Source organism: Sarcophilus harrisii, chromosome 1, assembly GCF_902635505.1.
Source record: "Sarcophilus harrisii chromosome 1, mSarHar1.11, whole genome shotgun sequence".
NCBI classification, from domain to species: Eukaryota; Metazoa; Chordata; class Mammalia; order Dasyuromorphia; family Dasyuridae; genus Sarcophilus; species Sarcophilus harrisii.
In genome coordinates, this window is record NC_045426.1 from 383,427,794 (window position 1) to 383,453,421 (window position 25,628).

At 34.9% G+C, this 25,628-nt stretch overlaps 1 protein-coding gene and 2 long non-coding RNA genes across 4 annotated transcripts in view; 2 read left to right on the forward strand and 1 right to left on the reverse strand.

The window, feature by feature from the left end:
- The window catches only part of LOC100934839 (probable palmitoyltransferase ZDHHC11), a 161,199-nt gene extending 144,354 nt beyond the window's left edge, over nucleotides 1-16,845 (reverse strand). Inside the window, exon 1 of one of the 2 annotated variants that reach the window (XM_031946081.1) lies at nucleotides 16,557-16,845. The gene's annotated coding sequence lies outside the window, so the exon portion shown is untranslated. The remainder of the gene's footprint in view (nucleotides 1-16,556) is intronic. The other variant, XM_023495892.2, reaches the window with a different exon arrangement.
- Nucleotides 442-18,587, forward strand: LOC116420535. Its single transcript, XR_004230883.1, has 5 exons — nucleotides 442-560; nucleotides 2,699-2,764; nucleotides 11,632-11,708; nucleotides 17,786-17,923; nucleotides 18,464-18,587. It is a non-coding gene; the product is annotated as an uncharacterized LOC116420535 (long non-coding RNA).
- Nucleotides 18,588-21,066: 2,479 nt separating this feature from the next.
- Nucleotides 21,067-25,628, forward strand: part of LOC116420536 — a 31,501-nt gene continuing 26,939 nt past the window's right edge. Inside the window, exon 1 of the long non-coding RNA XR_004230885.1 lies at nucleotides 21,067-21,744. This is a non-coding gene — a long non-coding RNA (uncharacterized LOC116420536). The remainder of the gene's footprint in view (nucleotides 21,745-25,628) is intronic.

Genomic DNA, 25,628 nt, shown 5'->3' on the forward strand with positions numbered 1-25,628 from the left:
CCCAAAAGGATCATGAAGAGTCGGACATGATCTAACCTCAGATACATGTTAACTGTATGACTCTAGGCAAGTTACTTCCCTCTGTTTGCCTCAGTTTCCTCATCTATAAAATGAGATGAAAAGAAAATAAAAAACTACACTAGTATCTTTGCCAAGAAAACCCCAAACAGGATCATGAAGAGTTGGACATGATCTGACCTCAGACACATGCTATGACTCTAGGCAAGTCACTGTACCCTGTTTACCTCAGTTTCCTCATCTGTAAAATAAGTTGAAAAGGAAATTTTAAAAATTGCCCCAGTACCTTTGCTAAGAAAACCCCAAATGGAGTCACAAAGAGTTGGATACAACTGAAAAATGATTGAACTATAACATTTCTAGTCAAATTTAACAGGTGTTTAATTTTAGCTTTTGTGTTTTGTTTTGTTCCTTTGCCAGCAAATGTTCTATAACTTCCTGTATTCAAGCCTACATAGTCCAAGCTGCCTCAAGTGTCTGCCACCTTTTCCCCCACTGCCAATAACTGAGGGGGTTCCAGTGAGCAAAAGACCAGAAAAAAGGTGAGAGAACTTAGGGGGGCACACACGAGTATTGTTTCCATCGCTGCTGCCAAATGAAGGACAGGATTCTGAAATGAATTGCAAACTTGGAAAATGAACAACTGGTTAAGGAGATGCAGTTAGATTTCAAGATGTTCAGTCATTTCTGATTTTTTGTGACCTCACTTAGGGTTTTCTTGGAAAAGATACTGAAGTGGTTTTCCATTTCCTTTTTCCTCATCCTTATAGATGAGGAAACTGAGGCAGACCTCAGTTAAGTGACTTGCCCAGAGTTGCACAGTGTCTGAGGCCAGATTTAAATTCAGTTGTCGCTCCAGGTCTAGCACCCAATTTACAGTGGCCAAGACTCAACATTTAGGAATAGCAAAGTCTCAATATTTAGAGTACCAAGCCTGGAGTTAGGAAGGCTTATCTTCTGAATTCAAATCTAGCCTCATACACTCACTGGCTCTGTGATTCTAGGCAAGTCACTTAACCCTATTTGCCTCAGTTTCCTCACCTATAAAATGAGCTGCAGAAGAAAATGGCAGATCTCTCCAGTGATCCAAATGGGATCATGGAGAGTTGTACATGACTAAAATGACTAGAAACAAAAATGTGATGCACAATGTGCGTTACCAAAATTGCTTTGGAAAAGCTCATAATAGACGGACTCCAAATATTCCAAAAAAGGAATTCAGAAGTGATAGACTAGAGAGGGGACTATGGGAACTTAAAGTGGATCACCACATAGCATTTTTACCCTTTTCTTGTTGTTTGCTTTCTTTTTCTCATTTTTTTTTTCCTTTTTGATCTGATTTTTCTTATGCAGCATGATAAATGTGGAAATATATTTAGAAGAATTGCATATGTTTAACCTATATTAGATTACTTGCTGTCTAGGGAAGGATGGTAGGGGAAGAGAGGGAGAAAGAATTGAAATGCAGGGTTTTCTAGGAGTGGATATTGAAGACTATTTCTGCATGTATTTTGGAAATAAAAAGTTATTAAAAATTTTTTTAAAAATTTTACAAAAGAAGAGATGTCATCAAAGTGATAAAAATGAGGGGAAATCTCATTCTTCTGTATTATTCTGAGACCTTAGGCTGTTAAGAGAATCCTAGGAAGACCTGAAGCATGTTGGAAAGGTCCCTTGGAGCAAACTTAAGTGAAGACCTGGACTCACTCAAGATGGACAAGTATAGAATTGTTGTAATCTTTACAATTGGAAAAAATATGCAAATCTAAAAGATCACAAATCCAACTGAGTATTTCTCTGAGTATTTAATGTGCAGGACATATCCTTTCAAACAACTGGAAACTTTCACTTGAAAGCAGGGGAAAGAGAGTAATACCCTAGGAAGGTATTAAAGTGTCAAGAACTAATTCTATCAATTGAACACATTTGGTTGCTAAGGGAAAAAGAAAATAGAAGATTATCTAGATTCCTCAGGTTTTCACACATGCAGCATCCTAAGGTCTGGGTTCATAGCTACTTAGAACCTTTTTGAGGGGGAGATTTTTGTTGAGGCAACACAAAACAGAAACACAACTTCTGTTCTATATCTTCTGTTCTATATCTTCTGGATCTTCTGGACAGAAGGATCTGGACAGAAGGATTCTGAACAGAAGGATCTTCTAGAACAGAAGAATCTATCTGGAGTAGGAACAGGGGTCTCATAGACCCCTGATGAAGCCCACTGTTTCTCAGAATATGTTTTTAACTGAATAAAAGACTTTGGATTACCAAGGTGACAAGTTATATGGAAATGTAGCTATTAAAACATATTTATATCTCTAATATATACACACAGATATATGTGTGTCTATTTTTATGCGGGTGGACTTTTAAAAGGATCCCAGTTAAAGAACCCCTGAACAAATCCAACATGTCCAAACTTATCAAAATCTTCCCTAAGACATTCTGACACATCTCCAGCCAATGATCGGTTAAGTCTGAAAGACTTAAATTGAAACAGCATTAAAGTTGAAGCATTCTGTAGGAATCATTCCATTAATTTTGAATTACTGTCTTCTTCCTTCTAATGTCAAAAAGATGATCAATACAATATTTGTCTGGTATAGGATCTGACATTGTAAGAACATAATAAATGATTATCCTTCCTTCCTTTTCCTTTCCTTTTCTTTCCCGCATCCAGGGATAGCTCCAGTCCTTCTGTTCTATATCTGGCCACCGCATTCAGATGGCTCTAGGAAAAAGTGAGGTAGGTGACCTTGCACAGCCCTCCCTTACTTAAATCCAATTCATTTACATATAATGGCAAGAACAACTTCCCATATCAATGAAATTATAGATACACCAAATATTCACATATAACATATATGTAGCTTTATCAATGCATACATGTAAAATATAATATATATGCTATTTTTCTCTGTCCCCTCAATTTAGAGAGATCTTGATCAAATTGACATGACTCCAGGCAAATATATTTTGCTGACCTTTGTTAGGTACAATCTATCCCTAGGTTCAGTTCAGTCAGGTTTGCCATTTCTTTTTCCAGCTCATTTTACAAATGAGAAGACTGAGGCAAAGAGGATTAAGTGACTTGCCTAGAATCACAGAGCTAGTTAAGTGTCTGAGGCTGGATGATGACAACCATCTTGCTTCTTCCAAGCCCAGTGCTCTATCCACTTTACTATCTAACTGTCCCTGAATTTTACGAAATACTTATTAAAGTTAAAATTGAATTTTAATTGAAATTAATTCATGTCAACATGACTATATACACCTGAAATTATCCTTTTGGTCTACGTAATTTCAGAAATTTCAATGATGCACTTGGTGTGTTGGTTTTACTGAAAAGTTTTTTCTTCTTCTTTTTTTAATCTTTATTACAAGGGAAGGCTTTACTGGATTTGGGAGAAATATATATATATATATATATGTATGTATATATATTTGGAGAGTTACAAAATATAAAAACAAATATATTTATATGACAAAAACTAATACTTAGCATAGTGCATTGACACGTAGTAGGTGTTTAATAAATACTTGTTGAGAAAAAGCTAATAAAAATTTTATCAGGAGATTTCAATTGAATTTCAATTACCAGTATATTCATTAAATTCTTGAGTACTCTGTTTCTAATAATTTCTGCCCTTTGGAAAAATCAGAATAGTAAACTATTGCTCAAAACATAACCTTTAACCCACAGGCTCATAGTTCTATTATCAATGTAACTATGATGAGAAAACTTTATTATGTTGATTATATGGAGATGTTAAAAACAAAAAAAAAAGCTACTGCCTCATCTGACCTCTGCTTGTGTACTGTGTTTCCGTGTAGTCTATGGAGATAGTTCAAACTTTTCCTCACTCTATTCCTAATCACAGTGACTGTTGCAATTGTCACCAGTTCCAGAAGTCCTGTCTCTGGTAGCTTGGCCCAGTGACCTGGCATCATGGGAATTTACTTGGCCAGAGGCAGGCTGGCTCTAGTTCAGAGCTTCTGGAAATGCTTAATATAAATAGAACAAAGTTCACTAAAGAAACATTCACCCAGTCAAAGCCTAAGACATCCTCCAAAAGCATCAATGGGGATGGTCACTAACTACTTTTTCCTGAATTACATTATAAAACATGAGATTATTTTATGATTTGTTAGAAAAAGCAGGAAATTATTATGGATTGATTCAATATGTATACAAATTTTATAGATTTTATCTTCTCCTGATAGATTAATATCCATATCCCACAGCAAAGTGGTGATTAACATAACCCCATATCCCAACTCCCCCAATCTCTTTTGAAGAATAAAAAATATTCTTTGTTTTTGAAGAAGGAGGCTTTCTAGAAGGACTTCCCCAAACTTTGGCAATTTGTCAGTTGTCTTCAGAGATTAGAGATTTGTAATAGGAAATACATCACTTTTCTTCAATCAGAGCCACTTCCTATTACCAGTATAATTTTGAGGGAATAACTAATTAATCTATCAGGGTTCTATCCTTTTGGATTTGCTGTCACCAAGGTTAGCAGTTATCATCTGTATGAATGTTTATCTATGATTGGAAAGATTTGGCCACTGGAAAGTTTGTATGAAATAACAGAAAGATAAAAAAATAAAAATCAATTCATTGATAACATTTTTAAAGTTAAATGATTTATCAGAGATCAAAAGCTAATAAAATGAAAACATCTTGTATAAAATTGCATAAACTATCTGTTAAAACTAATATTTTTATTATTGTCATTTACTTAAGTAAGCAATTTTAATGATATCTTTTATAGGTAATAAAGGATCAGTCAGTTGGTAATTCCAGCTAAGTTTGCCATCACCTTCCTGAAGGAAATAGGAAGTTTGTCTGGTGTGTCTGAATTGTCCTTGTTACCTCCCGACAATTCTAGTATTAGAATGATAGATATATCTCAGTGCACTGATTGCTTTATAAACTAAAGAAATGAATGTTATATACACTCAACTAGACTGGTGATATTTTCTCTTTATTTCAAGGTCAGTTCAAACTTATATTTTAAATCCCCCTAAATCCCTTTTAAATCATTCTTATGCTCAGTATCTAGGACTTGAATGCTTTTCTTAGTGTATTCCCTAATTCCCAGTGTCTTCAGTCAGCCCTCTAGTACCTTAGCTCTTTTAAATCTGCACCTTGTTACTTGAGTATCTGTAATTTCATTCCTTTCATATAAATAGGCTAAAATTTTCCATATATTTTCACTTTGAGTTTCTTTCCCATACTTTAGCACTTAAGTCTATCTGTTACATCATTCCTATGGGTATTCCCTCTTTTGATGCAGGTCACAAACCTCCTGTCCCTTCTCATCCTGTGTCAGTCTTGTTCATGTCCTCTTAATAATCCTTCATAAAGTATGCAGCCAATAAATTGAACTTATTCTTCTGGTTCAGAATTTTTTGCATGGGTGCTAGTGCAAGAGAGGCAGCTGGTAGCTCAGGGGATAGAGCACTGGGTCTGGAGTCAGAAAGATCTGAATTCAAATCCAGCCACCCACCCTTCCTAGCTGTGTGACCCTAGATATAATAGATCCACTGGAGAAGGAAATGACAAACTCTGGTATTTTTGCCAAGAAAACTGAATACCAGGGCAAAACTCAAGTTATCCATCTTTTATCTATCCCTTCATCTTGTTATATGAATGGTTTAACTCAGTTTCAAATCATGCACTTTACAGACCTTTCATGCAAATTGTCATTAGTAATACGGGACAGCCTACTTCTAATCCTTTATGAGTTTCCTTCTTGGTTTCTTTGGGTCATTCACAATTGTGATTGTTTAGAGATTGTTATGGTCCATAATTCATGGTCACAGAGCAACCGTTGCCCAAAAAATACTGTTCTTAAAAAGATGAAATTTGTATAATTAAGGAAGCTATTTAAAATTAATTAATGAAAATGCAGAAAAATTTTCTAAACATAATCTATCCCACTAGCTTCCTCCTCTCAATTCTAGGGACAGTTCATTTGCTCTATCTTTCCAAGATATATAAGGATCTAATTCAATGGACAAATAATTCATCAGTGTCAATAAATTGTGTCACAATCTAGGTAATGGTCATTCTTCATTCTCTTGGTATTTCCTATGTGAATTGTTAGATTTGTCTCTTTTGAGCCACTTTGGAGCTTTCTCAAGGGGCTATGTATCACTCTGGCATTCTATGTAATTAGTAGAATACCATCCCAAATCAGGAGGACCCTGAGGATCTTTTCTTCTTTTCCTACTTTGTACAAGGCATGCTCCTTAGTGGGAAATCCCTTGGTACTGACAGAACATCACTGAATAAAGACACTTTTGTGATGGCTTCTTCTAAGGAGGCTTGTATGATCTCAATGAATTTGTGGAAGACTCCTTGATGGAGGAGAGGTTTTACGACTACATTTTATTCTCCCAAGTCAAAAGCTTTTTTGTGCTCAACAAACAATAAATACAGTGAGATCTTCTTTCCTCTATAGCCTCAGTCAATTGTGTGACTGTGATTGAAAGGTCGAGACTTGGGAAGAAAAGGAGAATGATAGAAATGAAAAGCTGGCCATATAGAGCATGTCAAAGAATAGAATTCAATTAAGTAGAAGTGGATTTAAAATATCAGAATGAGAACTTAATTGGGGACAAAACATATTTTTCAAGGACTAGGAAGAAAGTATTTGCCTAGAAATATGCTGTTTTGATCAAGAGTCTCTTTTTTAAAAAAGTAAAAAAGGAGGGGGAAATGCAATCATCTAAGACACTGTAAAAAAAGATCGGTTATTATATAGATAACCAGAAATGAAGGAGAGATCTAGGAGCACCATTGGGAAAGTAACTAAGGTGAGGTTCTAAATAAGATTAGCTTGTATGATCATATACCATTATGTAGAAAGTTAATAGTAAGATGAGTTTAAGACCTTAGCTCACAAATGATATATAACAATAGAAGAGAATGCTTTATTTAAAAGCAAGACATCTGAGAGAATTCTTTCTCTCTTGTATCTATACATTGTGTACCCAAAATCTTGGTGAAGTTTTAAGCCTTTAAAACTTCACCAAGCTTTTGGGACATACTATACTTCAAGAAGCAATATATGTGGGAGAAAATCCAAGAGTGGAATGGGAGTGCGGTAGTAGTCATTTGGATAAAGATTAAAGGAAAAAGAAACAAAAGTACTGTTGTTGTGGGAATATAATAGAGAGTCTCCTATACAAAACGTATACAAAGTCAATTTGGGAATGGGTCTATTGGAGGGAACTTAAAGCTGAAGGAAAGCATTTTTGCAGAAGATTGGAGAATGAAGATTTGAAACAGGAAACATATTAAGAGACAAAGATACAGTGAAATTGAATTCCAAGCATCAGTGCAAAGGTGTGGAGAGGGTAAGAAATGACCAGCAGGATGAATACAGAGGGGCTTGGAGAGAATTACATGAACTGATGCTAAGTGAAATGAGCAGAACCAAGAGATCATTATATACGTCAACAATGATACTGTATGAAGATGTACTCTGATGGAAGTGGATTTCTTTGACAAAGAAACCTAATTCAGTTTCAATTGATCAATGATGGACAGAAGCAGCTACACCCAAGGAAAAAAACACTGGGAAATGAATGTAAACTGTTTGCATCTTTGTTTTTCTTCCCGGGTTATTTTTACCTTCTGAATCCAATTCTTCCTGTGCAACAAAACTGTTTGGATCTGCACACATACATTGTATCTAGGATATACTAGGACATATTCAACATATATAGGACTGCTTGCCATCTAGAGGAGGGGGTGGAGGGTGGGAGGGAAAAACCGGAACAGAAGTGAGTGCAAGGGATAATGTTGTAAAAAAATTACCCTGGCATGGATTCTGTCAATAAAAAGTTACTATAAAAAAGTGTGGAGATGGGAAGTGGGATGTCATGTGTAAAGAACAGTAAGAAGGGCAACTTAGCTGGACTAGTGGGTGTCAGTAGGGAAGTAACATAAAATAAGGTTAGAAAGATGTTTTGGGATCTGGTGGTGAAGGTGGTGATAGAGAGCATGAAAAGCTAAATAGAGGAGCTCATATCTAATCCTAAAGGGAAGATGGAACCATTGCACTGAGGGGAGAAATGATAAGGTCAGATTTGCAGTTTAGGAAATTACTTTTGCAGCTTTATGGAGATTGGAATCTAGAGAGGACAAACAAGGCAAGGAGAACAATTACAAATCTACTGCAATAGTCCAGGAGAGAGGTAATGAAGCCTGAATCAGTGTGATGGTCATGTGAGAGCAATCTTGTGGGAAGCAGAAATGAGATCTGGAAATTCATATGTGGAATGATGGAAAATGAAGAGGCAAAGATAATGTTAAAGATGTTAATGATGGTACCCTTGGCAGAAATCAGGAAGCTCAAATGTGGAGTCAGTTGTACAAGGAAAAAAAAAAACAGTTCAGTTTTGAACATTTGGAGTTTAAGATGTTTATGGAATATCCAGCTTGAAAGATCAAATAAACAGGTGAAAATGCACAATTGGAGGCTAGAAGAGAGAGACTAACCTTGCAGATATAAATTAGGACATCATTTAAAGAAAGATGGCTGTTAAACCTATAGCAGTTGATGAAGTCATCGAGAAAGAATGATGAGGTCCCAGGTCAGGACCTTGGGGATGCATGCATGGTTATAGGATGTGGTACGGAAGATGAGCAGCTAAGGAGAATGAAAGAACTGTTAAGAGAAATAGAAAAGGGTTTCTTAATTTTTTTCCATTCATGACCCCTCTTTACCTGAGAAATTTTGGCATGATATTGTATAGGTATACTAGTATATAAAATAGATATACAAGTCAAATGTTTACTGATGATATATCATAAATTTGTGACCCCTACATTCAGTTACAAGACCCCATATGGCATCATACCCTACAGTGTAAGAAGTTTTGATAGTAAAAGAATCAAGAGGGAAAAGTTCCATGGGAACCCAGAGAGAAGAGAGTATTCATGAAGAGTATTGGGGATCATAGTATTATGTGCTTCAGCCAGGCTAGGAAGGATGAAGACTAAGAAAAAAAGCCATTAGATTTGGCAACTAAGAAATTAAGATGACTCTCAAAAGAAAGTTTCAGCTGACTGATGAGTTAAGAAGCCAGATTGTAATGAGTAAGTGGAGAAAAAATACAGATAATGGATGTTGAGTGTTTTTTTTTAATATCTGGGAATCTGGTTATGAAAAGGGGAGATATACTGGAACAGCTTGAGTGAGTGGTCTTCCATGTCTGTAGTGAGGATCTAGAGAGTATTTTTCTATATGGAGAATATTTGCTAGCTGCAAGGAAGAAGCCTTTAAATAAGGGGACATTGAATATTAGAGAGAAAGGTCATTGATAACAAGGAAAATCTACCAGAGAAACTGGGAGCAGATGAAATCAAGGGTGCATAGATAGGATTTTGCTTGGTAAAGAGAACAACTGCCTATTCATGCAATTCAGGAATGAGAGAGGAAGCAGCAAGGAAAGATATCTGAATAATGTAGACAAGGGAAGGGGATAAAACCTCAGTGAAGCATGTCTTTTTTTGTTGTTTGTTTTTGTCTTTGTTTTTTTTTTTCAGTGAAGTATGAAGTGAAATCCTCAGCTAAGAGGATGGGAAGAAAAGAGTATTGCCTTTCTGTAGTTGAAGCCCAGAGGAGATTATGTAACATTAATGTGTAAAAGACACAAATCATCATATTTTTGTGATTTTTTAAACGTTTTCAGCATTATCAAAAGCAAATGGGGAAGTAACCCAAAGATGGATTTTGGCAAGGTGTGATCAGAAAAAGATAAGAAGATAAAGAATTGAAGTGCAAATGATTCTGTTGAGTTGAACAGATTCATTGGTGAATCTGGAAGTGGAAAAGGAGATGGGAGGAAAGTATAGTTAGTGCCAAGATGATGACCTAGGAAGAGACTGAGGGGTAAAGTGACTAGATGTCACTGTAAAGTTAGAGACTGTAAAACAGAGGGAAAAATTGAGAAGTGAAATCTGATCAAATAAAGCAATTTCAGAATTAATGAACATGGAATAGAATACTTCCCATTGATGGCAAAATCAAGGGTATAGATATTTCTGTGTATAGCAAAGGCAGAGTAAAGGCATGGATCATTGAAACTGAAAAAAAAAAAAACTGAAGAAATGAGAAATTAGGATATCTGAGAAAAACAACATTATTTATGCCGGTCATCTTACGTGAAGGCATGAGTTAGGGTGGAAAGAGTATGAGCTAGGTACAGAATTCATTGTTGAAGGAAGAAGATTGAACTGGAGGTCTCTAGAAAATGGCTCTCAGGAGCTGGATTGAGGTATTAGTTTGGATAACATGGAGGTCAAAGAACAGGAGGTGTCTGAGTGATGGTGATAAGAGAATCTGAAAATGATAAGAACAAAGCGTATTCTGACTTATCACAATCAATGAGTTACAAATATAAATGAACATGGAGGAAGTACCCAAAAGGGTATTCAATAAATGCAGTGTCATCAGGAGGTAACCAGATCTCAGTGAATGCCAGAAGATGAAAGAAGTGAGAAAGGAAAAAGTTTAAGATGAAAGCAAATTTTTAACTGGAGGGAATAGGAATAAGAGCATGGGTATAGGGGATAGAGAAACAGATTTGTACATCTGCAGTGCAGATTTCAGAATCACTGGAATGGGACTGTATATTGTGATCATTGAAAAAAGAGTCAAGAGACTTAACAGTGTTTAAGTTTTTAGAAGACAGGTGGTTAAACTGTTTTATGTTCAACCACATGGCAGATGTGGTTACGTCTTGGAAGGCAAAAACAGGTAGAACAGAGGAGATTACAGTTAGGAGATAAAAAGTAACAGTGTAAAGCTGAAGGAATGAGTGGGGATGGGGAAGATCTGGTCTTGAATTATGGAGATGGCTCTGAAGTTAGAATTCAGAATTTTTTAAAAGCATGTTTTTTTTATCTTATTGCATTTGATAATAATAATATAACAATAATAATCGACATTTATCTAACTCCTCACCCTCCCACTATCCTGTCAAAGATAACTTTCTTTTGTTCACTCCTCCTTCCCCTCAATTTTTAAAAAAAGTCTATCATTCTTTTAGGGAGAAGAGAATAAAAGGATCTTCTGCCTTGTGGTACTCTATTAAATCTGTTCTACCCATTGTTCATACTGGATGGAGAGCAAATAAGCTCACTTTTTTTTGTTTCTATGGAAATGAAAAAAAAAAAAAAAGCCTACATCATGTTAAAACCCTGGGGGAAAGCCTCATTTCCCTGTTTTCTGGGTAGCCCGACTGAATTCTATATTCTAATTCCTTATGATTTTCTTAAATTCCCAGAAGGATCCAGTTGGAATCTGAAATCTTTTAGAATAGAGGTGTTAGACATGTGATGCCCAAATTCCCAGAATCAGATTAAAATAAATTTGGAAAGTATCTAACAAAATAAAGAAAAATACAATAGAACATAGACAATGTTAATATGTGTTTTCCTAAGTTAATATGTTGTGTACAAGGATCCTCATATATAATTTAGTGGCTACTATTTCTACCTGAGTTTAACACCATTGAATTCTTGAGAGAAGTTAATTTTCTAAACATGATCTGAGAGTTTAATTGTTTTTTTTTATCCCATTTTCCTGGAAGGTGTTTGCAGAATAGGAAGAATTAGACATGATGTTCCTTTTAAACAATTCTCATTCAATCATTATGGCGAAGTATAGGTAAGTCCTTTTAACATCTGTTTTTTTAAATCACACTGACAGTAGCTTTATATTATAGCAAGAGGAGGTATAACTTTTCTACATTTCTCATATATGCATGAAAATTTACTCCTTCCTATCCCTCTGCTCTGGCATTGGAGAAAGCACTCCTCATGACTTTAGATGTCTTGTGCCAAATTTTATAACATAGAACAGCAGGACTATCCATTATCAACTATACACATGTCTTTCATGATGTCTTTGTAGGAAAGTGATTTTAACTGTATATAACACACTGTATATAGTACAAAAGATAACATATAGTAAAACTTAATCAAAAGTCTGCTCAATTTCCCTGAGAAAATCAAATAATTATCAGCTCATTCTTCTGATGTAGATAACAATTTGGGGTTTTCTTCCATTTTGGTCATGCTGGTTCCAACAGAATAAGCTCCATTTGTTATATGAGGGACTCCAAATTGACTGATAAGCTTTGCAAGTTAACCAATCATCTTTAGAAAACAGAAAAAATACATAAAGGGTTAGAGCTTTGTGTTTAGAGTAAGAGTCAAAGCTATTGCCCAAATCTCAACAATGAGCAAACCTATCTCTGCAATTTATTACCTATGCTAGTTTGGGTGATTCTTCTGCTCTGGATCTCAGGTTCCTCATCAGTAAGTAAAAGGATTGCCTATAAAATTTGATAAAATTATAGCAAAATTAATTTGGAGGAACAAAAAAAATCTAAAGTATCAAGGAAAATAATGAAAAAGAGATTAGGACAAAGTGGGGCATAATATTTCCAGACCTTATAAAAGAAAGGTCATCAAAACCATCTGGTATTGGTTAAAAATTAGAGATAAATCAATGTAATAGACTAAATAAGGGAGAATCAGAGATATAGAACTCAATTGCTCAGGGTCTGATAAAGTAGGAAACAAATATCTGATGAAAAAACTGCTAGGAATACTGGAAAGCCTGCTGGCAGTAATTAGGCTTAAACCAACACCTTAAATCATATTCTTTAAGGTATTCTGAATATGTGACCTTGATACTAAAAATTATACTATAAAAATGTTAGAAGTAGGTCATATACTTTGGTTAAGAAATGTATTCATTATTATTGTTATGTAAGAAATGACAGCAGGATGATTTCAGAAAGGCCTGGAGAGACTTACATGAACTGATGCTGAGTGAAATGAGCAGGAACAGGAGATCATTATACACTTCAACAATAATACTATATGATGATCAATTTTGATGGATATGGCTCTCTTCAACAATGAGATGAACTAAATCAGCTCCAATAGAGCAGTAATGAATTGAATCAGCTACACCCAGCGAAAGAACTCTGGGAGATGACTATGAGTTACTACATAGAATTCCCAATCCCTCTATTTTTGTCCACCTGCATTTTTGATTTCCTTCACAGGCTAATTGTACACTATTTCAAAGTTTGATTCTTTTTGTACAGCAAAATAACTCTATGGACATGTATACATATATTGTATTTAACTTATACTTTAACATATTTAACATGTATTGGTCAACCTGCCATCTGGGGGAGGGGGTGGGGGGAAAGAGGGGAAAAGTTGGAACAAAAGGTTTTGCACTTGTCAATGCTGAAAAATTACCCAAGCATATATCGTGTAAATAAAAAGCTATAATAATAAAAAAAGAAATGTATTCATAACCAAACAAGATATATGATCATGTAAAAAAAGGAGATACCAATAAAAGCTAATTTTTAAAAATGAATAATGCTCTAAAGTCTATATAGGAATCCCACCTTTGATCTATGAAGTTATTCTGGCTAGTCATTTTAGCCAGTGTTTGTCATGTGTGGACTCAAATATTGCACTGGATCTGTCATATCATCAAGTCAAGAGCTCTTTTAAATGATCAGATCATGCTCTTTATGTCTGCCCCTCCTCTGGGATTCTCTACCTTTCCTTAAATTTCTTGACAACTTTTATTCCTGTTCTTAGGAGTTCCTCATTGATTATATGTTGTAGTCTTCTCATACATACCCTCTATGTGATATTTTTAATTAATTAGAGACGATTGTGTTCCATATCTCACTGGTATCAAGCAAAATTGGTAAAATGTTAGAATTACCTCTTTGCCATGGAAAGTGTGGCTTCAGTAAAAGAGCTTTATGATTCCCCAAAATAATTCAATCTGCTTTCCTTCTATTCATATCTATCCTTGTTGTTCATTTGTACTGTTTGTCCCAGGTATGTATTGTGTATATCACGTATATACAAATATACATATATGTATAAGTATTTATTGACCTTTAACTATTAGATATCTCAAATTCAATGTCTAATAGATATCTTAAACTCAACATATTCAAAATTGAACCCATTATCTTTCCACCTCAAAAATTCACCATTTCCAAATTTCTCTATTACTGTCTAAAATAGCATCCTTCCAGTTACCCAGGTTTGCAACCTAAATGTCATCTTCCATTCTTCTCTCTTACTCACCCTCCCATATCCAACTTGTTGCCAAAACCTGTCAATTTTACTTTCAAAACATCTCCCCTATGTCTCGTTTTTTTCTTTGATAATAATACCCTCCTGGCATAGCTTTCATCACCTAACACCTGGATGATTACAATAACAGGCTGATTTGATTTCCTGTTTCAAGTCTCAATCAATCAGTAAACATGTATTAAGCTAAGATATGTGCTAATCCCATGACATAAGGAGAGTTTCTAGGTCCTGGTTTCTAAACTCTATGTAGAGATAGTAATATAATCTCTGTCAAAATTGACAGTTAGGAGAATAGAACCTCATAGGCAATTAGTGGGGTTACCTAAAGTCTATCAAGAGTTCCTAGACTAACAAACTAACACGTGGCTTTGGAGCTGAAGGAGCAGGGGATTTCCCTCTTGGGGAAGTCTAGGCTTTTAGTGTCATATCGGAAGACTGGAGGCCTATAAGGGACTCTAGGGTAGGGGGATCAGTATTGGGGAGAGAGGGCTGCCCTTTTAAGAGTCTCCAAGATTGTTTTTCTTCTGAGGGAAAATCACTTCATAAAATGCTTCTGAGGCTGAAAAATTGCATAGGTCCATGAAGGAAAGATGAGTCTTGTCAGAGAAGGCGGTGAATTAAATCAATTATTTATGGATTAATATTCAATCTTTTGTATTTTATACATTGTATTGTGACATTAAAAAAAATAAAGACTGTCCTGTATCTAATATATAGTTACACTAAGTATTCATATGAGATTTAGGATATTTTTACCCATATCTTTGACTACTAAGACATGTTATATTCTGATGTTCTTAGAAGAAATTGAAAATACACAGATAATACATATAAATTCAGAGGTTAGATTGCTGGGCCAAAAGTTACAGAATTCAATGATCACCTGCTTCTTCCTGTCTCAATTGCTCTGAAGATAGTAACTTGTTTTTCTTTAACTCTAACAACAAAGTTCACTTTCATCTAATTTCATTTTTATGAAAATTTTGGGAGTCAGGGAACTTTCAGTCTATTTTTATATGGACTGGGTTTGTCCATATAATTGGGTTTATTTTGCCTTTAGTCAGTTTCTTTTTGGAAACTTTAGCGTATAGTTTGCATCTATCTAGGTTACCACTGATGTTCATAAAAGGGCATCAGATGTCATATAAACACCAAGTGTAGCAATACATATAAAAATTCATTTTCCTGATCTTTTTCTCTCATCTTCAATTATCTATTAGAGCTATTAAACTAGATGTCTCATAGCATCTTAAACTCAACATAACCAAAACTACAATTATTTGAATTGAAATCTTTCCTTCCTTCCCCACCAACCTTCTTCTCTTTCCATCTTTTCTGTTACTGTTGAGGGTACCACCATCTTCCCAGTCACTTAAACTTCTAACTTAACTATTATTCTAGAATCCTCATTCTCCTTCATCACCACCATCTGAGCAGTTGGCAAATCTTATTTTTTTTTCAAATTTAAATAACACCTTCTATCCTTTGACACTACTACCATCCTGTTGTACCTCATACCTTGACTGTTGAAATAAATAGCCTCTGCCCATTAGTTGGAGAATGGCTGAATAAATTGTGGTATATGAATATTATGGAATATTATTTTTTTTTGTTAGAAATGACCAACAGGATGATTTCAGAAAGGCCTGGAGAGATTTACACGAACTGATGTTGTGTGAAACGAGCAGGGCCAAGAGATCATTATATACTTCAACAATAATACTATATGATGACCAGTTCTGATGGACCTGGCCATCCTCAGCAGTGAGATCAACCAAATCATTTCCAATGGAGCAGTAATGAACTGAACCAGCTACGCCCAGAGAAAGAACTCTGGGAGATGACTAAAAACCATTACATTGAATTCCCAATCTCTATAATTTTGCCCAACTGCATTTTTGATTTCCTTCACAAGCTAATTGTACAATTTTTCAGAGTCTGATTCTATTTGTACAGCAAAATAACGGTTTGGTCATGAATACTTAATTGTGTATCTAATTTATATTTTAATATATTTAACATCTACTGGTCATCCTGCCATCTGGGGGAGGGGGGAGGGGGTAAGAGGGGAAAAATTGGAACAAAAGGTTTGGCAATTGTCAATGCTGTAAAGTTACCCATACATATAACCTGTAAATAAAAGGCTATTAAATAAAAAAAAAGAAATAACTAGCCTCCTCAGTGGTCTAATTGCCTCAAGTCTCTGCTCACTATGGTCAGTCCTTTATTCAACTGTCAAATTGATCATCCTGAAGCTCAGATCTGACTCCCCACACATTCAATAAATTCTAGTGACTCTCTTACTTGTAGGACAAAATATAATATCTATTTGGCTTTCAAAGATCTTCATCGCTATGTCCCCTCCTACCTTTCTAGTCTTCTTAGACTTTACTATATTCGCGTATAATACAATACAGTGAGATTAGCTTCCTTGCTTTTTCTCCCTCAGGTAGACATTCTTCCACCTGATCTCAGCCGTTCTCATCAACTGCCTCCTTTACCTAGAATTCTCTCCTCCTTCTTCATCTCTTGATGCTTCCTTCAAAGCTCAGCTGAAGTCCTACCTATCTTTCCCAGGGCTCACTCTTTGTTGTCTTGCCACAGTTGATTATCTTGTCTTTGTTTTATTTATGCACAGCTATTTGCATGTAGTCTCTCCCATTAGATTGTAATCTCCCAGAGAGCAGGATTTTCCCTTTTTGTGTCCCTAGTACTTAACATGTTTAGTATCTACATTTTGATGGCATTTAATAAATGCTTGATTTGTGATTCTCTCCAGCCCTTTTTCTCTAGGGAAGGCACTGAACCTTAGAAACCATTTTCAGGGAAAGATAAGTAGTTTAATTTAGCTTGAGCTGAGGATATGTAAAAAGGAAGGAGAGCGAATATTAGAAAGTTAGAGCCTTAAATAACAGGGAATAACAGGAATTCTGTTTAATTCAAGAGAAACATTTTCAAAAATGGGTTAGAATTAACAGTCTCAAAAGAGGGGGAGGAAGAAAGGGAGGCATAAAATGTGGCACTCAAAACTTTAAAAAAAGTTTCTAAATTATTTAACATGTAATTGGGGAAAAACAAAATATTATAACAAAAAAATTCTGATTTTTAAAAAGGTGAGGTTTTTTTTGGCATCGTGCAGGCTAATTTAGACAGGAGAAAGGCTGGAGGTAGATGCATGAGAAAAAGGATTATTTCGATAGGTTATATATGCCAGATTATAAGAGCCCTGGCCTTGGTTGTGGTAGTGGAAATGAAAAGAAGGGACAGATGCATGAGATGCTATGAAGGAATGTAGCTGCAGGGAGCAAGAGATGGAGAAATTGAATCTAAGGTCCCAGCATTAATTCCCCAAAGCTGGAGGGGACCTGCTACTAAGCATGCATATTACCTAGATTAACTATACATCCTTCAACTTCTGTTCTTATTGTGGAATAAGAGTTGGAAGAGAATTGCACTTGAGACATTATATGTTACAATGCCGCTCTCTAGTGGTTGGAGTAATGAAGACAAAAATTCACTGGTAATCAGGGGAGCTTGATTTACTTTGAGGTTTACAAAACTTAGGGTTTAATCATTATTTTTCCTATTTTACATGAGGGGAAAGTGAGACTGAGAGAAGATGAAGTGATCTACAAATGCTCATACCACCAGCAGTAGCTGAATTAGACTTCTTCTTGATGCTTTAGAGGAAGCCAACAATTTTTGTTGCTGAATCCTGTTTCATTCCATAATCAGGTACTCTAATTCTTCAACTATAAAGCCATACTGTTCATTAACCAACTTCTTAAACTTGAAAACACCATATTTATGAGTTAAGAAATCCATAAATTCTATAAAATTATATTTTAAGTTGATTGCTTTTGCTGTTGTTCAGTCATGACTCCATTGGGGTCTTGGCAAAGATACTAGAGTGGTTTGCAGTTTCCTTCTTACAGATGTGGAAACTGAGGCAAACAGAATTAAATGACTCATCTAGGGTCACACAGCTTGTGTCTGAGGGTAGGATGTAAACTCAGGTTCAGTGCTCTATCCACTGTGTGACTTAATTATGGCTTTAAAATGAACATATGATTTCTAATGGATAAAGACTATATATAATACTTAACCAATGTAGCATCTAATTAAATCTGAGTAGTTATAAAACTTTGGGAGGATAAAAAGAATAATAGCGGAGATTTGCAGCTTTAAGTTTACAAATCATTTTATAAACATTATCTTATTTGATCCTCATAATTATCTTATGAGGTAGGTGATATTATTATCTCCATTTTACAGAACAGGAGACCCAAACTGGAGAAGGTGAAAGGATCTTCCCAGTCACACAAGGAAATGTCTAAGGCAGGATCTAACTTCAGGTCCCACACTTTATTCTATGTGCCATCTGCCTTTATGTGCAATACAAGAGATAAGTAGTCACTTTTATATAGCTATCTCTCTCTCTCTCTCTCTCTCTCTCTCTCTCTCTCTCTATATATATATATATATATATATATATAAATCTAATTACATGATTCTTTATATATAATGCATGATGTTATGTATATATGTAATCTAATTATTATATACATCTCTGTGTGTACAATCTCATTATGTATATAATCTAATTATTATATGATTCTCTCTGTGCGTATGATTCCATTTATACATAATCTAATTATGATATACCTCTTTATGTTGGTGTGTATGATCTCATTATATGTAATTTAATTATTATATGATACTCTCTATTATATATGTGAAATTATTACTCCCTATTGACAGATGAGGAAATTGAAGCTTACAGAGGGGAAATATCTTTCTTTAGGTTCCCATCCAGGAAACAGAAAGATAACAGAATTTGAAGCCATACTCATCTCATTCTCCCAGAGGAAGTAAAGGATAAAAACAGGCTGTCTGGGTGAGGTTGATGGATTCATGTTATTGCTGGAGAATATGATGATTAGTGCCAAAAACAATCATAGTTCAGTAAAAAATCTCTCTGCTGTGATCTTAGTAGATATGGATCTGTTATCCATATTATTAATAATAGATATGTCTGTTATCCATATTATTAATAAAGTTGCTAACATAGAAGGATAGTAGTCAACTTTAAAACAGGGAGAGGGGCAGAAGCTGAACTTCCCTTGGAAGAGAGAATCCTGAATGAGGAAACTGCTTCTCCTGATAAGCAGCTAGGTAGAACAGTCTCTGGCCTGGAATCAAGAAGATCTGAGTTTCAATCTGGCCTCAGATATTTACTATTTTGTGACCCTGAGCAAGTCACTTCATTATGTTTACCTCAGTTTCCTCATCTGTAAAATAGGGATAATAGCAGCATCTACGTCATGGAGTTGTAGTGAGGATCAAATGAGATAATAATTGTAAAGCACTTAACATGGTGCCTGGAACATAATAAGTGCTATGTAATTGTTGGCTCTTATTATTATTACCAACAAAAATAATCTCTTCTAACAACTTAAAGTCTTTAAAAGTTGCCTAAGAGGTTGGAGGACATGCCCAAGGACATATCAGTATGCGCTGTAAATGAGATTTAAACCAAAGTTTTTCTGGCTTTGAATCCATCTCTCTATCCACTATATTATACTATGCTACTTCTCAAATAAGATAAGACAAATAGGATAGGACAATAAATGGATTAGTTCAGTTGTATTATATATGTTTATAAAGTTTTCTATAACACTTCCTATATGATATGCAGTATTTAAGAAAAAATATAATTAGTTAATGATATTTGTCTTCTACTAAACTGAACTAAACTAAACTAAACTAGAAGAAAGAAGATGTGGTAATTTATTGTGGAGTTTTGTTAAAGTCAGTGAAAAAAATCAGGGGTTATTGTTTCTTCATTAAAATAGAATCATTTGTATTCTGTTGACTGGAGAAGTAATAAATTATACCGCAAAGGAACTGGAAATTAGTGCAGAAGTCAAGAAAAGATAACATGTAGGATGACAGAATCGGGATTCTGACTGGTTATAATGATAGACCAAATCTAATCAAATTTAATCTAAAATATATGAACAAAAAGTTCTGCATCTAATTTTTAAAAATCCATTGCAAAAGTACAAGATGGGGAAGATATGGTTAGAAAAATAGTTTATGTTAACCTCTGAATCCCTCTCATATAGTAAGAAAGATTTTATCTCAAGAATATGGGTATAATCCTCAACTAATAAATGATCAAAGGATGAATATGTAGTTTCCAGATGAAGAAATCAAAACTATCTGGAGTTCTCTAAATAACTTTTGATTGGAGAAATGCAAATTAAAACAACTTTGAGATATTATTTCACATATATCAGATTGGCTAATATGACAAATGTTGGATGGACTTCTAAATGAAACAAACTTGTATGCTAAAGGTACCTCACAACTCTGTAATTGTAAACTTTTGTGTGCTTTTCTGAATTGGGAATTGTCCATCAAAGTTGTTTGATTAATATGCTTATATGTTGAATAGAGTCTTCTACTGCTAAACTTAAGTTGATCCATTCTTTGCTTGCCTACAATCTGCCTAGCTAGCTATCTCAGCCAAAATAGTGATGCACATTTTGATTTTCTGCTTTCAAGTTACTTTTCTTCTTTATTTTCTCTTCAGTAGCCACTGTAATGTCCTTTGCTGCCAGATTCAATATTAGCTAGTGTGGTTCTAAAATCTGTTTCTCTCTTTATCTCTGTCTCTCTCCCTTTCCCTCTCCCTCTCCCTCTCTTTCTCTCTCTTCCTCTTTTTCCCTTTCTCCCTCTCCCTCCTTTTCCCTTTTTGCCTCTCCCTCCCTCTCTCCCTCCTTTTCTGTCTGTGTCTGTGTGTGTCTGTGTCTGTATCTGTCTCTGTGTCTGTGTCTGTCTCTATCTGTGTCTCTCTCTCTCTCTCTCTCTCTCTCTCTCTCTCTCTCTCTCTCTCTCTCTTCTTTCAGTATCTGCATCCTCTCTGCTAAGGACCCCATCTTAGTTTATGGTTAATTATTAAAATCTCACTTTGTGATCATATAAATGACATTTGTACCATCTTATAGAATGGTTCTGGTATCCATATCACTCTACAGCTTATCGCATTCGAATGTGACAACACTAAGAAAGACTCATTTTCATTATGAACAATTACTCATTTTTTCTGCTTCTTAGGCTTCATGCAAAAAATCATTACATTTCAGGACCTTGTACTATATCTTTGCCAGAGAAGCTGTTAAGATTTTCCCTTGGAAGTGCACAATTCACAAAATAAAAAAGGAAAATTGTCTTAAAGGATCTAAGAAAAAAAATAAAAATTCAAATAAAACCCTTAGAAAATAAGGGCCTCCAATAAGCAGCTCCTCTCCAAAGAATCCTGTGGATTCTTTCTTATTTATAGTCCTGAATAGTTATGTTCCTTTCTCTCCAAGTGGCACTGGGCATGTTTCCTGCAGCAGTTCCTAGAAGATAGCTTTTACCACTGTTCTCTTACTCTTCCAGTATATAATTCATTATCAGTTCCTGCTACAAATCTCAAATGCTTTCAGTGGGTGCTCAATATGGTTCTGTAATTCTTGTGCAGTCCATTCATCCAACAGGCATTTCTGGTAAGTCCTGATCCCTTTTTGTGGGGTGGGAGAGTATAAATCTTTATCCTGAATTTTCCATCAATGAGAAAGAGATCTCCACAGGTCTTCCCTATCTGGCAAAAGACAGTTTTTATGGCATTACAGAATTAGGCTGGGAACTTTCTCTTACCTACTTAGAACTGTACAGAAAGTCATTGACTATGTTCCAGCAATTATAGATATCATTTTCTTCAGTACCCTGAGATTTATTTCCTCTATACTTGTTAATTTTCACATACTGCATTATTTGGTGGTTTTTTGTTTTTTTTTACCATCTTCTTATCTTGGAACTTAAATGTTTGTTGAATGATCATCCATATTGATAAGATCACAGATGCTTTTCAATATTAGAATAAGTAGTTAGATGTTTTTAAATATTAGAATAAATAACTAAAGTACACTCTGGAACACTGACTTTGGAAGATCTAAAATGATCATCTATAAATGATACCAAAAGGTAATAAAAAGGTATCTGATTGGCATAAATTGTTTTTAACAGGTTATCAACTATAACTTAAAATGAATAGAGCAGATCATAGGATTTTTAACTTCACTTCTGGCTTTAAATCCAAACATTTTATGAGTAATATGTGAGAGATGGCATAAAAGATAATACAGAGGATATGAATGATGAAAAATGCTGGTCAGTTATATAGAGATAATGAGAGGTATGAAAGATATGTCTAAAGTGTTACATTGTAGTCACCAAGGCACAAATTGAAGAAAGCTTTCAGAGAATTGAATATATTTTCTATGGAAAATTTGGGGAAAAATATAGTCAAGAATTGCAAAGAATACGATAATGAAGAAAGATTATGATCTGCATCAATGAAGAAAGTACCAATGCTAACAAAATTCCCCAAATACCAAAATATTCAATTTCTTTGAATATTCAATATTCAAATAATCTATGACTATTTGTACATTTTTAAAATTAGAAAATATGTTTTGAATTGCAACTGAAGGATGGAGATGGTTGTAGGAGGAAAATAATAGCTATTTGTATGTAAATGTTATTAATAATTGAAGATTGCTGTACTTGTATGAAGCCTATCTGAAATAATACATTAGACCAGATTAACCTAAGCATAAAATTCCTCCAGTCATGCCAGGTTTGAAATCTTAGAGGCATTTCTGATTTATCTTTCTTTCCTGCTCATATGTCCAAGTAATCTACAAATCATAGCTTTTCTTTGGAAAAAGTAAATTGCTCTCATCCCCTTTTTCTCTGTCTCCCAAATATCTGTTCCACTCCATTTTTTCCCAGTGTAAACCTAAAACAGGACTTCATAATTTTGAACCAAAATTACTATTCAACAGGTCATTCAGGTCATAAATTGGCAGCTCTATATTTTTCTGACTAATCTAGTATTCTACCAAGTATACCCTAAAGATTAATATCTAGTATTAGAAAACATGAGGGCTTTTCCATTAGTTACTTCTCAAACATATCTTGGCTTAAAGCAAATCATTTAATGTCCCATTACTGTAATTATGTCTAAGTTATAGTACATAAACTAACATAAAGACACATCCCTTTGGAGAACCTGAGGTAATTGTTCAAAGGTGTTATCACACTGAATTTCTTTTCTCCTTCTGTCTCTCTCTCTCCTCTGATCCCCTCCTTTTGCCCATATCCCTTTCATGCTCTTCTTTTTTCCTTTTTGTCTCTGCCAAGATCTTCGCCTGTCCAAACACAACCAAAGATTTTGCCACAAATCCTCAGAAGCTGTTGTCTCTTGTTCAGTAGGAAGTGAAGTGATGGGTTAAAAGTAGGGACCTGAGTTGGATCCCTCTACCCTTATGCAAGTGGAGACCCGTATATACCAGCCTCCATTTCTCTATCCATCATTGGTCTAATGAGGATGATCATTGTTGGTATATTGGAGCCAGTTCATAGTAGCTGGCCCTGGAGAGCCAACTGTTAAATTTTCATTATGAATACTATCACCTCAGAAATGAGTAAGGGCTACACAATAGCACTTGATTTATTATCTAGTCTGTAGGAAATGATAAGAAAAATGTCAATATTTTTATTTTCCCAGTTAACATATAAAACAATTTTTACATCTGCTTTTAAAACTTGGAGTTCCGGATTCTCTCTCTTCCTCCCCAACCTCCATAAGAGGGCATATGTGAAGTTATGCAAAACATTTCCATAAAAGTCATATTGTAAAAAAACAACAACATATATGTACTCCCCCCTAAAAAAAATCCTCAAAAAATAAATTAATAAAAAAGAGTGTGCTTCAGTCTGTATTCAGACACAATCAGTTCTTTCTCTAGGTATAGATAACATTTGACATCATAAGTCCTTCAGAATATTCATGGATCACTGTATTGCTTAGAACAGCAAAGTCATTCACAGCTGATCATCCTACAATATTGAGATTACTTTATACACAGTATTTTTCACTTTACTTGAAGTTCACTTGAAGTTTACTTGAGTTCATGGAGGATTTTTCAGGTTTTTCTTGAGAGCATCCTGTTCATCATTTCCCATTGAACAATAATATTCCATTGTAATCACATACCACAATTTATTCAATCATTCCTTAATTAATGGGCAACCCATTGGTTTCCAATTCTTTACCATGAGAATTGCTATGAATATTTTTATACATACATAGTACTTTATTAATACCATAGAATAAACTTTAAAGTGCATCATGAGTACATTTGGGATACCAGGAAGAGTCAATTATTCAATATTTATTAGGTCCCCCTTGAACAACCCTTACAGGTTTGTTGTTGTTGTTGCTGTTGCTATTGTGAGGAAGTTGGTTTGGAAACCTTAAAGCACTCAAGAAAAGTGAGTTGCTAAAGCTGTTTTTGTGGCTGTAGTTAACACAAGGTTAATTTAGCAGCAGCACAACTCAAAAGAGCAATAGGACTATTTATAGGAAAACAACTTGCCTGGTTTCTATTTGGAACACAATCATTTCTTCTGTGCAAACAAGGCCTGAATATGTCTTTTTCGGTCCTTCTATAAAATAAACCAGCTTTCTGTTCTCGATGTTCTCACAATGATGTAACTTGAATTAGTCCATTTAAATTACTGAGAGAACTAAAATTGAAGGGGGGAAAGTCAACAAACCTCTTAACTAGTATCCTCTTTCAAAATAGATGTTTGAAAGACTTTGTGAATGATGAAAATAATCTGTACATTAGAGGTAAGAGGAACCTAATGCAAAGGGTCCCCAAGCTATGTAGGAGTCAATGAGCTGGGTGGGAAAGGAGAGAAAAAAGGAAGGGGAGGAAGGCAACGTGCAATGCAGAGGGAAGATTCATAATTCTGTGGCAACATTTATCATTTCTCTCAAACCTCATTTTAAGTAGTTGCAAGTTGTTTCTAGTATTTCTAGTATTTACTTTGGTTTCTTCTTTTGAGCTATCTTAATCCTTAGGTGATATCTACATAATACATATATGCATGAATAAATACACTCATATACACACATTTATATGTTTATGTACATGTGTGTAAACACACATGCATACACACACTTATATCTGTAGGCAGATAGATGATCAGTGGATAGACCACTATGTCTGGCCTCAGGAAGACCTGAATCAAAATCCAGCTTCAGACACTAGCTTTATGAACCTGGTCAAGTCATTTAACTTCAATTTGTCTTATTCCACTGGGGAAGAAAATGGCAAACCAGTATCTTTGTCAAGAAAACCCCACAGACTGTATGGTCCATAGGGTCATGAAGAGTCAAATCTGACTGAAGGACTGAATAACAACAAAACGTATATATGTGTATGTATGTGTGATTGTTATTCTGAAGAATGGTTTAAAGATTTACATTAGATTCAGAGAACCTGTCTTGTTACTAGATGGCATAATTTATATAATG